The sequence below is a fragment of the Pleurodeles waltl genome, chromosome 6 (assembly GCF_031143425.1).
Source record: "Pleurodeles waltl isolate 20211129_DDA chromosome 6, aPleWal1.hap1.20221129, whole genome shotgun sequence".
Lineage (NCBI taxonomy): Eukaryota > Metazoa > Chordata > Amphibia > Caudata > Salamandridae > Pleurodeles > Pleurodeles waltl.
In genome coordinates, this window is record NC_090445.1 from 1,495,217,226 (window position 1) to 1,495,231,921 (window position 14,696).

The following is a 14,696-nucleotide window of genomic DNA, read 5'->3' on the forward strand; positions in this document are numbered from 1 at the left end:
GCACATGTACGCATTGTGCCACCTGCTGCAACTGAACATCTATACCGCAACAGGAGGCACACACACTCCATCAATGTGCAGGCCATTGTCGATCACCGGGGATTGATCACTAACATCGTGACAAAGTATCCTGGGAGTGTACATTATTCATTCATCTTCCGTCACTGCACCATCATTCAGCACTTCCAGGATGGACGATATGGAAATGGACTACTTGTTGGTGAGTACAGAAACCTACTTATGTGCACACTGCACAGCAACCCTCTAGGACACACAACACATACACCATGGCATCGAAATGTGGACAGGAACACACTGAGGCTGTGACACCGCTAGGCATGTTTGATATCTTCACCCAATGGGAGACACACCTAGGGACAAATGACAGTTCCAAATAACAACTGATGCAACTCCACAGACTCAAGGGAAAAATGTAAAACAACACAATGACAAACACATCGCCCCAACTGGCAGTACATCTGGGAAGATTAAACTTTCAATATCACATCAATAACACTAAATCCAACACCCTTCAAACCAATACGTACTGTGTAAGGGGTGTGTAATGTTTTTTGCTGCAGGTCAAACACCATGACACACATAGCATGATGATGACTACAATGAAGGTCACGTGCAGTCATTGAGGCCGTACCAATATCTCACATCACTCCTGCTCTCACATTGCCCACTACCAAGAAACAAGTGGACTGTGCGAAGAACACATCTTGATGGGACAATATTGAAAGTGCAAATTCCTACATATAAGCATTGCAACAAATTAACACACACACAACAAATGTACTACCATTAGGACCTTTTGAAACTCTAAATGACAACCTCACAAACATGTTAGCCATCGGAACCTGAACATGTTCAGAAGTATATGAACACATAACAACCTGAGTCGACTTGGCAAGGGCAGAGAAATAGGTCTGCAGCGAACTTACCATACACGTGAAATTAGTGCATAAATCAATTGTTAACACGTCAGTGCTCACAAAGTACGGAGATGTTTTGCACATTGTCACCTTGCAAAATCTAAGGGTCTCACTGTTGCTTAAATTAATCTATTACATATGTCAAATTGTATGGGATGTCTAGGGTACATAGATGCAACCGTGTTACCACCACTGTCAAATTGATTCTGTGTATGGAACTATCATCTCACCCCCAGTTAAGACACAGGGACACCTGTTTCACAAGTCACAATGCAAGGGAGTAAACACTGTAGTGCACCTCTCCAAAAATACTGCTGACATCCGATCAACAGCCAAACAACTGTTCAGATAAGGAAACAACCCAATGCTGATGGTACATCCTAGAAGCCTAGGAAGCCACACAATAACACAAACACCAATGAGTCACAGACAACACAAGAGAATTACTGCCATGCAAGGTGATATTTATGGGGCAAGCTACATCAACATGTTCTCACTCATTTTCTCTTTCAGCTGAGCAGGGATGTGGGATTCTGCCATGGATTATGACCCCATTTGCCAACCCAAGCACTGCAGCAGAGCGTGCCTATAATGAGGCACATAGGAGGACACGCACCATAGTCGAGAGGACCTTTGGCATCCTGAAGTCAAGATTCAGGTGCCTCGACATTACCGGAGGCAGCCTCCTTTACTCACCAGAAATGGTGGGCAAAATAATTTTGACCTGTGCCACCCTGCACAACATATGTGTAAGAAGGAACATTCCCATATGTGAACTCGACCCACAAATGCCTGAAGAGGAGGATACTGGCCATCAACATGAGGGGGACCATCCAAACACATCTGCAGGATTGCGTCGGAGACAACATATTGCCCAAAATGTCTTTTAACCCTACTCAACCATCACCACTGTCTTACCATATGTAAATAAACACCTATACTAATCACCATATCATGGTCTGGATGTCCATTTTTGCATAACATTATCTGTAACTCTCAGCTTCAGTGTAGCTTCATGGAGCATTGCTGCAATACCGATTAGGACACAGAACATTGCTAAAATAGTTAGATGCGTATGAATGTACAGCCACATTAACTCACACTGTAAATGACATATATCCTATACATGTCACATTTGAAGAGCAAAAGCAGAGGACCACACCTATTTCACACATACATGTTGGCAACATGGTTCATTGCAGCATATGGCACACAACTAAGACACCATCAGTCAATAAGGGTAAACAAGTGCATCATACATGAAGCAGTGGATGTGCTATTGCATTAGTAACAGGAATGTATGACCAGACCCCTTGACAGCAGTAACTGTTCATCACCTATCTTTTCAAGGACAATGTGTGACTAGATTTCCATATAAGCAGCAAAATCATAGCACAAGTGCCCCAGGTATGACTAGCATTGCTCACATGACATCCCCTGCACATGGCAGTCCATGTCCTAAGTCCTGACACACACATGTTCCCGTCTCACCCCACCCTTTGTCAGAGGTTCCTGGAATGGTAATATGTGTCCCCAGATAATCCCTCCTCTACACACTCCTAGACTTACAATGTAAATCCAGTGTGCTACCCTCTTTAGTATGGTATGCCATAGTCATTGTACTTCTGTCTGCATAGATGTCTGGTTAAATAATGCACTGGCTTGTAGTCTCTAAACCCTGTTATCACCTGTACATTGCTTCTCACGTGAAAGGTACCGTTGGCCATTTGAACTTGAATCTCATCTACAGGACTTGTGAGAGACTGATGCTGCACACACCTGTGAGCACTTCCATGGACACCAGCCATTTGAATATGCACTGCCTTTGCAGCTGCTTGGAACAGCATAGAAGCTGCCATTTCATCCATAACACTGTTATGACTTCCAGTATAAATCTGCTGTGTAACACAGCCCTTGGGTTAATGTGTTACTTTTCAACATACAGGACAAACACACTTTTCCATTTCCACTGTCTTGTTCCTCCTTTGACCACTCTCAGTCTGACCACTGTGTATTTACCTTGTGAAATGTTTGGAACCTGATTGACCCTGCATCCTGTGAGCCTGACTGGCTCCTGTCTTAGCGTTAGCCTAAAGGTTCCTTGGGCCTACATTTGTATCATAGTTGCTTTCCCAACCCTCATAATCCTGCTGGGGTATTGTGTCAGGTGGGTCTACAATGCATACTCAAATACATTGTATGGCAGAATCAGTTTATTTATTACACCATGGGGGGGGACTTGTCTCCAAATAGCCGAATCATGGCCTATCCCTTGTCTGGGTCTCATGTATGCATGAGGGACAAATTGTGACAGTGTACTATGGCTGTATGCATGGATTGGGTATGATGCCTCCAGCACAACAAACAACGTCAGATATTGTGCATGAAATGTCTACACATGTTAGGACTCTGACAGTCCACACACTGATTCACATTGCTCCCAACTTATTGATGGGACTTGTGTGGTGAATAGCTGTGAGAGTAATCAGCACAGAGGCACTGATGTTCCCAGATGCTGTGGGCATTTTAAAGGTCAACATGTGTACAAATGTTGTCAGGAAACCTACCGGTATAAGATTCCAGAGACATTAACTTTGTCAGCAAACCAAGGTTGCACTGTTGACAGTCTCATAACACGTCTGCAGTGACAGGGTTGGACCTGCACATAACTATGACAACATAGACCCCAGTAATTATACAGGCTAAACATTGGCTCACACACATGTACCAGACACCTCTGTGTATTTTACCACTGGAAATATGTGAACACGTGCTGCTTGGTCTGCTGGTCCTCCACTGCCACAGGAGAGACATGGCTCATTTATATGACTCCAACTGTGGTGTAACATTACAATTGTGTATTATATAAGTGACTACGTGTCACAAACACGGTAACCACATTGTATGATCCCACGCATGACTCATGGAGGGTTAATAAACAAGTGCCTAGGAAGTAGTATCCAACATTCCAGGACATGAGATGGGTTTTGGAACATTGCCATGAACAACCGTCTGCTATCTATCCAGTGCATGCTTTGTCACTGGTGATGCTTATGTTCCAAAAAAGCTAGGAAGTGCACACAGCAGTTCTTGCTATTTGTATGACAAACACATGTCCTCTCTCATTTCCACACTGACTTGCATCTGAGGGTTGGACACATTTATTCCACATGCATACCAGCAGATTAGCAAAAATGCATCTAGTGATGTTCACACAGTGGGTCAACAACAATAGTAGTAGCCAATTCACACACATTGACCCATAGGCTTTGAGTTATTATAGTGAGTTGCGCCGCCTTGCTGTCCTCTCTTAACGCAAAACATGCCCAAACCGGGTAATACATAATTGTCTCCCACACGTTTGGCCATGTAGTGTGTCAGTGATGCATGAAAATCCCGTACACCAAGTAGAGGATCATGGTCCGCAGTATTATGATCTGTCACATGTGCCCATAAACCGTAATGCCCAATGTGGGTGCAATCAGCCTATCTCTGTATTTTCACAACTCTCATGTCCCATTCAAAATGAGAAATGACCCAAACCCTGTTAATGACAGAAATATTGGCACGTCTAAAAATGACATATGCGTCAAAAATATGATGCACAATGCCCTAAAACATCCATTGGCCCTGAGCGGTAATTCCCACACTGTCCCCCCGGAAATTGGTTAAGTATAACACATATTTAACAATATAGATGGGGGTTATTTCTTATCATGTGCGTAAAAAAAAAATTACGCACAGACTATAAGCGCCATTATATTTTGACGCATAACTATAAAAACGCACCGCATTTGAGGCAGGAAGTAATGTAATAGGATATCCTGTTAATTGGTACAGTGGGTGAACTTTCACTTTCACTTTGCAGTCTGTGATATTTCCTGACTGTGTGGCTGTGCATAGACCTGTCTCTTTGTTTCATTTTGTGATTTTGTCTCCAGTGTGGTCTTTAAATTGTCTTTTTGTATATAATAACTGTCTGTAGTATCCTGTCTGAGTGTTTTTGTGGTCCGTTGTGTTGTCAACATTTGTCTTTGTTGTGCGTCTGTAGTGGGTAGTGGTAGTTTGGGTATAGTTGGGCTGTGTTTGTAGTTTTTTTGCGTTTTCCTGTCCTACTTTCCCTCTATTCTCCTTTGTTCCCCTTTATCCCCTCTTTATTTTTGGTACTATAATGTTGGGTAGGCCTCGTCCTGGCAGGATGGGAGAGGAGGAGCTGGTTGGGTTTATTTGGCTGGTGTGCCACTTCCTACCCCTGAGGATGGAGGCAGGTGGTCGTGTGATCCAAGGCTATCACACAGAGGCAAGGAGGCTCGGTGGGCAAAGGTGTTGTACCATCTGCAGAGAATATACAACACACCGCGAAATGACCACCAGCTGAAGCACTACTGGGCTGAGCTTGTTGCCAGGGACCAAGATCTGCTGGACCACCAGGGAATTGTAATTAGTGGCCTTGTTGGTGAGTACAAATCAGAGTAATGTGCAAGTTTAAATGCTCTGTAGTGACAGAAGCTGAATTGTTCATATTCTGCCGGCAATGTTTTTGAACATTTTGAATGCAAGTGAAACACACAGGGCCATATTTCTACTTTGTTAACACTGCAATTGCGACCTGTTTTGAAGCAAAAGCGGCACAAACTTACAAAATAAAATTGTATCTTAGAAGTTTGCGCCGCCTTTGTGTCAAACCGCAACACAAATGTGCTGCAAATTAGGTTTAGATATGAGCCACAGTTGCATGTGAGGTATACAACTTTCCTACACATTACCGTCATTTGTTGACGCAACAGATAGACTAAGGGGGTGATTCTGATTCTGGCGGGCGGCGGAGGCCGCCCGCCAGAATTCCGCCCCCAAAATACCGCGCCGCGGTCAAAAGACCACGGCGGGTATTTAAAGTTTTCCCCTGGGCTGGCGGGCGGCCGCCAAAAGGCCGCCCGCCAGCCCAGGGGAAAACGACCTTCCCACGAGGATGCCGGCTCGTAATCGAGCCGGCGGAGTGGGAAGGTGCGACGGGTGCATTTGCACCCGTCGCGTATTTCACTGTCTGCCAAGCAGACAGTGAAATACTTGTAGGGGCCCTCTTACGGGGGCCCCGCGACCCCCCCTACCGCCATCCGGTTCCCGGCGGGCGGACCGCCGGGAACTGGATGGCGGTAGGGGGGGTCGGAATCCCCTCGGCGGCGCAGCTTGGAGGATTCAACAGGGCAGCGGTACACTGGCGGGAGACCGCCAGTGTTGCCGGTCTGACCGCGGCTTTACCGCCGCGGTCAGAATGCCCTGCGGGGCACCGCCGGCCTGTCGGCGGTGCTCCCGCCGACCCTGGCCCCGGCGGTCTAAGACCGCCGGGGTCAGAATCACCCCCTAACTTTCTAAACACAACAGGAGCCTGAAAATGAGTGCTGGCTTCACGTCAATTGATAATGGCAATGTGGCTCAAACATATGTTTCAGGTGTGGTCGGTGAGTGTATCAGGAAACATATATTCGAAATCCAGATTTTTTTCGTAAACATTGTGGGGGTCATTACAACCCTGGCGGACGGTGTTAAAGGTGCGGTAATACCGCAAACAGGCCAGCGGACAAAAAAAGGGAATTATGACCGTGGTGGAAACTGCTAACAAAGGCAGCCACTTTAACACTCTGTCCGCCACGGCGGTACAGACAAGCAGCGCAGCGGTCACCGCCAACACACAGGCGCAAGACAATATACCGCCCACAGTATCACAACCCGCCAATCCGCCACCTTTTCCGGGCCGGATTCACCGTGGATAAAAACACGGTGGAAACAGACATTTCAATGGGAAAACGCTCACCTTAACAAATCCCACGAGGAAGGAGGCCACCATGGAGCCGGAATTACAAATCCTACCTTCCCTTGTCTTTCTACTCATCTACGAACACCAGCGCCTGCGGCAGCGAAGACAACGGTGAGTACTGCACCTACGACATAGGGGAGGGGGGAGGCAAAAGTCAGGGGGACACACACGCAACACCCCCATCCCCACCCCCACCCTCGCACATTACAACACACACACCAAGGCATCTCCAAACATCACAGTAACAACCCACAAATCCCCCGGAAGCATGCAAACACAAAAGGAAATCAGTCCAAACATTGTAATGTGTCAAAATACATGTTTCAAATATCTACAGATATATATAAACTCATTCAAAAGTATATACATTATGAGAAGTAGTGCAGATATGCACATCTCAATGTCCGTGCACCACTAGTCCAAAAATGCATGGGCGAGGCCCACACAAGATACCTGTCCACAAACGGAGAGAACACTGCCGGGGCATCAGAGAGAAATACAACAGGCACCTCAGGGGGAAGGGAAGGGGGCACCTCAGCTGGATTACAGCATCACGCCAAATCCACGACGGGGCTCCATGCCCATTGATGTATCCTGTGGAGTGCAAATCCACAGTCTCTCAAGTCTCTACAGTGGGTGGGTTGCCCACTGTTACATCCTGGGGAGTGCAAAGCCACAGTCTCTCAAGTCTCTACAGTGGGTGGGTTGCCCACTGATACATCCTGGGGAGTGCAAAGCCACAGTCTCTCAAGTCTCTACAGTGGGTGGGTTGCCCACTGTTACATCCTGGGGAGTGCAAAGCCACAGTCATTCAGGTCTCTACAGTGGGTGGGTTGCCCACTGTTACAACCTGGAGAGTGCAAAGCCACAGTCTCTCAAGTGGATGCCTTTCTCCACTGGTTCTGGAGGGGGACTGGTGCCCAGAGTGCTTCATCCTGTGCAGGACAGACAGAGTGGATGCCTTTCTCCACTGGTTCTGGAGGGGGACTGGTGCCCATAGTGCTTCATCCTGTGCAGGACAGACAGAGTGGATGCCTTTCTCCACTGGTTCTGGAGGGGGACTGGTGCCCAGAGTGCATCACTCTCCCCTTGACGGTCCCAGTTGCATCACTGCCCCTGCCGCTCATGGGCTAGCGGAGCTTGCCATGGCGGTCTTTGCCCTGTTCAGCGGTGCTTTGCCATGGCAGTCTCTGGGCTGTTCAGCGGTGCTCTGCCCCGTTCAGCGGTGCTTTGCCATGGAGGTCTCTGGGCTGTTCAGCGGTGCTCTTCCCAGTTCAGCGGTGCTTTGCCATGGCGGTATCTGGGCTGTTCAGCGGTGCTCTGACCCGTTCAGCCATGCTTTGCCATGGCGGTCTCTGGGCTGTTCAGCGGTGCTCTGCCCCGTTCAGCGGTGCTTTGCCATGGTGGCCTCTGACCTGTGCATTGGTGTGTGGCATGACAGTCCCTCATTGCCCAGCAGGGCTGTGGCAGCCGGGGCCCTCCTGGGCACTGACTCCGGCGGTGGCGGTGGTCTCCTGACCAGTGACGATACTTGTGCCCTCCTGGGCAATGACTCCGGCGGTGGTCTCATGACCAGTGACGATACTTGTGCCCTCCTGGGCAATGACTCTGGCGGTGGTCTCATGACCAGTGACGATACTTGTGCCCTCATGGGTAATGATTCCGGCGGTGGCGGTGGTCTCCTGACCAGTGACGATACTTGTGCCCTCCTGGGTAATGACTCCGGCGGTGGCGGTGGTCTCCTGACCAGTGACGATACTTGTGCCCTCCTGGGCAATGACTCCGGCGGTGGTCTCATGACCAGTGACGATACTTGTGTCCTCCTGGGCAATGACTCCGGCGGTGGTCTCCTGACCAGTGACGACGGTGCTGGCGGTGGCGTCCCGGATGCCGGGAAGGATGCCGCCCTTCTCCGCCGTGCTGCTCACACCAGGCTGTGCAGACTTCTTCTGGCCCTTTCCAACCTTTGGAGGAGTCACAGCTGACTCTGCAATCCCCCTGGGACCCTTGTGAGTAGTTTTTCCTCCAGGAGTCTTCACCCTGTCCTGTCGGCCACTTTCCAACTTGAGATGCTTTACAGGGGGTGGACTGGCAGTGCCTTGGCTCCGTGTCACACTGCCTGCCCTGGTGGCCAGTGCACTCCACACACCTGTAACACGCACCACTGGTACTGGAGTCTTTTTGGCTGAGGCGCTACAATGGGACTGATGACTTGGAGGGGTGGGGGTGGAGGCAAAGAGGTCAACGTTGCTGAGGGACAGTTTCTGACAAACACTGGGATGGGTAGCTGGAGGGGGTCTGGGAGTGGAGGAAGAGGAGGTGGTTGTAGGAGGTGTCACTATAGGTGTTTTGGGTGCAGGTGCAGGTACTGGAGGCTGTCGTGAGGTGGATGGATGTTGGGTGTGTGGGTGCCCGCGTTTGTGTACTTTGGGAGGGGGCATAACAGACACACTTCGAGACGACACAGGGGACGTGTAAATGGGAGTGGGGGTGGTGAATGCAGGTGAGAGGGTGTGGTGCAGGGTGTTCTGGTGCGAGTCCTAGTGCCTGTAGATGTAGTGCATGCAGGTGAGAATGTAGACGATACTGGGAGGGAGGAGGGAGACCACGAGGATGGGGACACAGTGGAGGCAGTGGATGTTGGTGTGTCTGCATGTGGGTGATGCTTGTATGAGTGCCTGTGGGTTGTGTGGTGCCTATGTTTGCCTGAGCTACTTTTGGGTGTTGAGGTGCATGCATGCTTGTCTGATGGTGTGCTTGGGACAGGCTGTGGTACAGGGGATTGGGACTGGGTGGAGGAAGTTGGAAGGGGAGGCTAGAGACAGGGACAATGGCTGCCATCAGTGCTGAGGCCAGAGATTGCAGGGTTCGATGATGGGCAGCCTGACCAGAATGAATGCCCTCCAGGAATGCATTAGTGTGTTGCAACTCCCTTTCTACACCCTGGAGGGCATTCACAATGGTAGACTGCCCAACAGTGAGTGACCTGAGGAGGTCAATGGCCTCCTCAATGAGGGCAGCAGGGGTGACTGGGGCAGGGGCTGAGGTGCCTGGGGCGAAGGTGATGCCCACCCTCCTCGGTGAGCGGGCACGGGGCGAACGCTGAGGGGCTGCTGGGAGGGCGGTGCTGGTAGGGTTGGTGGCGGCTGTACCTGTAGAAGTGGGGGGCACAGATGGTGCCGCCACCACAAGGGAGCTCCCATCGGCGGACGAGTCCGTGTCGCTGGTTGGTGATCCGGTGACCGACGTGTAGCTCCCCTCGCCCTCCGTCCCACTGGTGCATTCTGAGTCTGTGGTGTGGCCATTCATGGCCATGTGGGATGCAGCTCCCTCGTGCCCCGTTGCCACTGTACCTCCGCCTGATGATGCTGATGCACAAAAGAACAGGGAGAGCAGAAAAAGGGGGAGGGGACGACAGAAGAAAGACAGGTTGAGTGAATGGCTTACCGCTACCGTTGGTGGACAGTACAGATACAGCAGCCCCCTGCACTACGCCGTGCTCTTGGCCTCTACTGATGCAATTGCTGGGATATGGCCTACATGGCTATGGTGGACATCTGCACACATGGATGCCACAGGGGCATCTATACCTGTACTTGGCCCACTAGTGAGGTGGGGTGGAGTGCCACATGCCCTGCATTACGGAGGGGCCTAGCCTACATATTTCTGCCTGGCCTAGGTACACCCACAGCCATCCTCCCCCACCCAGACACCTTCACTGTGCGCAAAGTCCGCTGAATGATGTTGTACTCACTCCCTTGTGTCTGCTGTGATGCACTCAAGCGCCCATCCAACTCAGGGTAGGCCACCGCCAGGATCCGGAACATCAGGGGGGTCATGGTTCGACGGGCACCCCTCCCACGTTGGGAGGCCATCCCCAGCTGAGCCTCCGCCGTATTCTTGCTCCAGCGGCGAATGTCCTCCCATCTCTTCCGGCAGTGAGTGCTCCGTCTGTGGTGGACCCCCAGGGTCCGGACGGCCTTGGCGATGGCACGCCAAATATCCTTCTTCTGGTGGCCGCTGACCTACATGACATGTACAGGGGAAGAAGAGAAGTCATTAACTACTGCACCGTCTAAGTGAGTGGCCCTCATCCCTACCCTTGCCATGTGGCACATGCATTCACATTCCATCATGCATGCAGAACTGTGCCACCTTCATTCTTCCAACCAGACCTCTCCACACAGACATAGCCCATAAAACATGCTCCCTGTGTACTTACCTGTTGGTCTGGAGGACCGTAAAGTAGCGTGTACTGGGGGAGGACCCCGTCCACGAGCTTCTCCAACTCCTCTGCAGTGAAGGCAGGGGCCCTTTCCCCAGGCGCACAAGCCATTGTCTCTTCCAGACCGAGGTCACAGCAGCACTTGCAGTGTAGGTCCTCTCCTGTCGAAGATCAGGTATCGAGTGATTGAACAGATAGAAAATGGCGGTCACGTCCACGGCTCCTGGGACCCATAGGGTCCAATGTTAACCAATGCAGCATTGCGCCCCGGTCTTCGACCGCCTAATGCGACGGTGTACAACGCCAGCGCAGTTACCTCACATCCCAGTGTCCCACTTTAGAGGTCAGACAGCCACCATTTCAGGGGCCCACATGCCCTAATTACCAACTGCGTCCACTGACCTAGGCCTTGTCGCACAACACAAATACAGGCCAGATTTTGTGTATGAATGGTGTTCTGTGTAGACTGTGGGTACATACCTCTAAGTTGTTTGACTCTGTGGTCACTGTTGTAATTCCTAGGCACCGTCTGCTGGGACATGTAAGGGGATGGTGGAATCCTCCGGTGTACCGACCGCTGGTGGACCTGTTGACAATGGAGGAAAGACATTTGATCATTACCTACAGGTTTGACCATGCCACAATCCAGGAACTGTGTGCCCAGTTGGAGCCTGACCTGATGTCAGCAATCCGGTACCCCACAGGGATCCCCCCTCAAGTGCAGGTGCTATCAGTGCTCCATTTCCTTGCAAGTGGGTCATTTCAAACAACAGTGGCCATGGCATGAGGGATGTCCCAGCCTATGTTTTCCCACGTGTTGTCCAGAGTGTTGTCTGCCCTTCTGAAACACATGCGGAGCTACATCGTTTTCCCTCAGGTGGAGGATTTGCCTACAGTTAAAGGTGACTTCTATGCCCTTGGACATATCCCCAACATCATCTGTGCCATTGATGGGACCCATGTAGCTCTGGTCCCCCCCCACAGGAGTGAACAGGTGTACAGGAACCGGAAGAGTTATCATTCGATGAATGTACAAATGGTATGTTTGGCAGACCAGTACATCTCCCAGATAAATGCTATGTTCCCTGGTTCAGTGCAGTATCCCTTATCTGATGGGTCAACTCCAGAGGCACCAGGTGTGGCTATTAGGGGACTCTGGTTACCCCAACCCTGCATGGCTACTGACCCCAGTGAGGAATCCCAGGACAAGGGCAGAGGAACGCTACAATGAGGCACATGGGCGGACTAGGAGGGTGATCAAGCGGACCTTTGGCCTCCTGAAGGCCAGGTTCAGGTGCCTCCATATGACAGGTGGTTCCCTATTCTACTCACCAAAGAAGGTGTGCCAGATCATCGTGGCCTGCTGTATGCTTCACAACTTGGCTTTGCGACAACAGGTGCCTTTTCTGCAGGAGGATGGTCCAGATGACGGTGTTGTGGCAGCTGTGGAGCCTGTGGACAGTGATGAGGAGGAAGCAGAGGAAGAAGACATTGACAACAGGGACTCAGTTATCCAGCAATATTTCCAGTGACACACAGGTGAGAAAACATTCCTGCCTACTACAAGTACTTTCACACTTCTACCTCTATCCTGTCTGTCGATTTCTACCAGTATATGGTAACTGAGTTGTACATTTCCCTTACGGTTCCACAGGTGTGGTTTCCAACGTGTGTCATCTGCTTACATTCCTCATGGACTTGAGATGTGTGACATAGGTATGTTGACATAACATTTGAAAGAGCATTTTGACATTGTAACTGCTAATACACATTTTCGAAATCACAGACTGACTCCAGATTGTTTTGTGATTCAAGGGTGTTTATTTAAATACAAAATATTGGAGGTGGAAGTTAAATGGTGAGGGTTGATGGCGGAGGAATGTCCATGGCAGAGTCCAGTCTATTAGTCTCACAGGTGCATTGCCCATATGGGCATAGGAAGTGGAGCTGGGGCAGTTTAAATATGGACAGGGTGACAAAGTGGGACAGTGGGATGACAATCAGGGTGGTCTCATTTCTTGGCGGGGGTCTTGGCATCGTGCTCTGTCCTGTTCCTGGATCCCAGGGACTGTTTGTGGGGTGGTTCTCCATCTGCAGGGGGTGGGGTGCTGGTGTGGTGGTCCTGTGGCGGTGCCTCCTGTCCACTAGCACCGGCGGGGTGGTGGGCAGTTCATCGTCCAGGCTAGTGTCAGGGGCCCCTTGTAGTGCCACAGTGTCCCTCCTGGTGTTAAGTATTTCCTTCAGTACCCCTACGATGGTGCCCAGGGCAGAGCTGATGGTTCTGAGTAGCTCCCTGAACCCCAAATACTGTTCCTCATGCAGGCGCTGGGTCTCCTGAAACTTGGCCAGTACCGTTGCCATCGTCTCCTGGAAGTGGTGGTATGCTCCCATGATGGAGGAGAGGGCCTCGTGGACAGTGGGTTCCCTAGGCCTGTCCGCCCCCTGTCGCACAGCAGCCCTCCCAGTTCCCCTGTGTTCCTGTGCCTCCGTCCCCTGGACCGTGTGCCCACTACCACTGTCCCCAGGTCCCTGTTGTTGTTGGGGTCGTGGGTTAGCCTGGGTTCCATGTAGTGGTGGACACACAGCTGATTGACGTGTCCTGGGGACGGAGTTATGGGCCCGCTGTGTGGGTGCTGTGCTGGTGTTACCAGAGGGTGGAAGCTCTGTGGTGGCCTGTGACTGGGTGTGGGGAACCGACTGTCCTGAGACCCACGATGGTCCCGGCTGGTCATCTGGATCCAGTTGGACAGAGCTGCTGTCATCACTGTGGGCCTCTTCAGTGGGTGGGGTGGAGATGTCTGGACCCTCCTGTCTGGTGACGTTGGTTAGTGGTCCTGCAGGGGTGTAAAAGCATGATTATTGCATCTGTGTGTCTCATGGTGTGCAATGGGTGGGTGAGCGTGTACCCCAGTGCTAGCATTCCTGTGTGGGGGCTTGTGTGATGATGGTTGAGGGGGGTGTTATGGGTATGTGCAGTGGGCATGCTTTAGTGATGGGTGCCAATGCATTGTTGCTGCATGCAGGGCTTGGTGTTGGGATGTGTGGTTTGTGATGTTGGGACATTTGTGAGGAGGTCGAGTGATAGGGGAGGGGGTGAAGGTGGGAGGTGTGATAGCATGCAGGTAGGGTGGGGGATATGAAAGTTAAGATTTGACTTACTCCATTCCTCCACCGACTCCTGCGAGGCCCTCAGGAGGCAGAATCTCCAAGACCTGCTCCTCCCATGTTGTTAGTTGTGGGGGAGGAGGTGGGGGTCCGCCGCCAGTCTGCTGTACCGCGATGTGGTGTCTTGAGACCACGGAACGCACCTTCCCCTATAGGTCGTTCCACCTCTTCCTGATGTCGTCCCGATTTCTTGGGTGCTGTCCCACTGCATTGACCCTGTTGACTATTCTTCTCCATAGCTCCATCTTCCTTGCAATTGAGGTGTGCTGCACCTGTGATCCAAATAGCTGTGGCTGTACCCGGACGATTTCCTCCACCATGACCCTGAGCTCCTCCTTAGAGAACCTGGGGTGTCTTTGCCGTGCCATGGGGTGGTGTGGGTGATGTGTGGGGTGGTGTATGTGGTGATAAGTGTGGTGATGTGTAGTGGTGTGTGGTGTTTTGCGCGTGGAAGAAGTGCGGGTGATGGCGTGGAGTGCCTGTGGCTGCTAGTTTGTGGATGGTGGTGTCTCTCTCTGGCCTTCTCTCTTTAATGGTGGTCGTATGGGTTTGT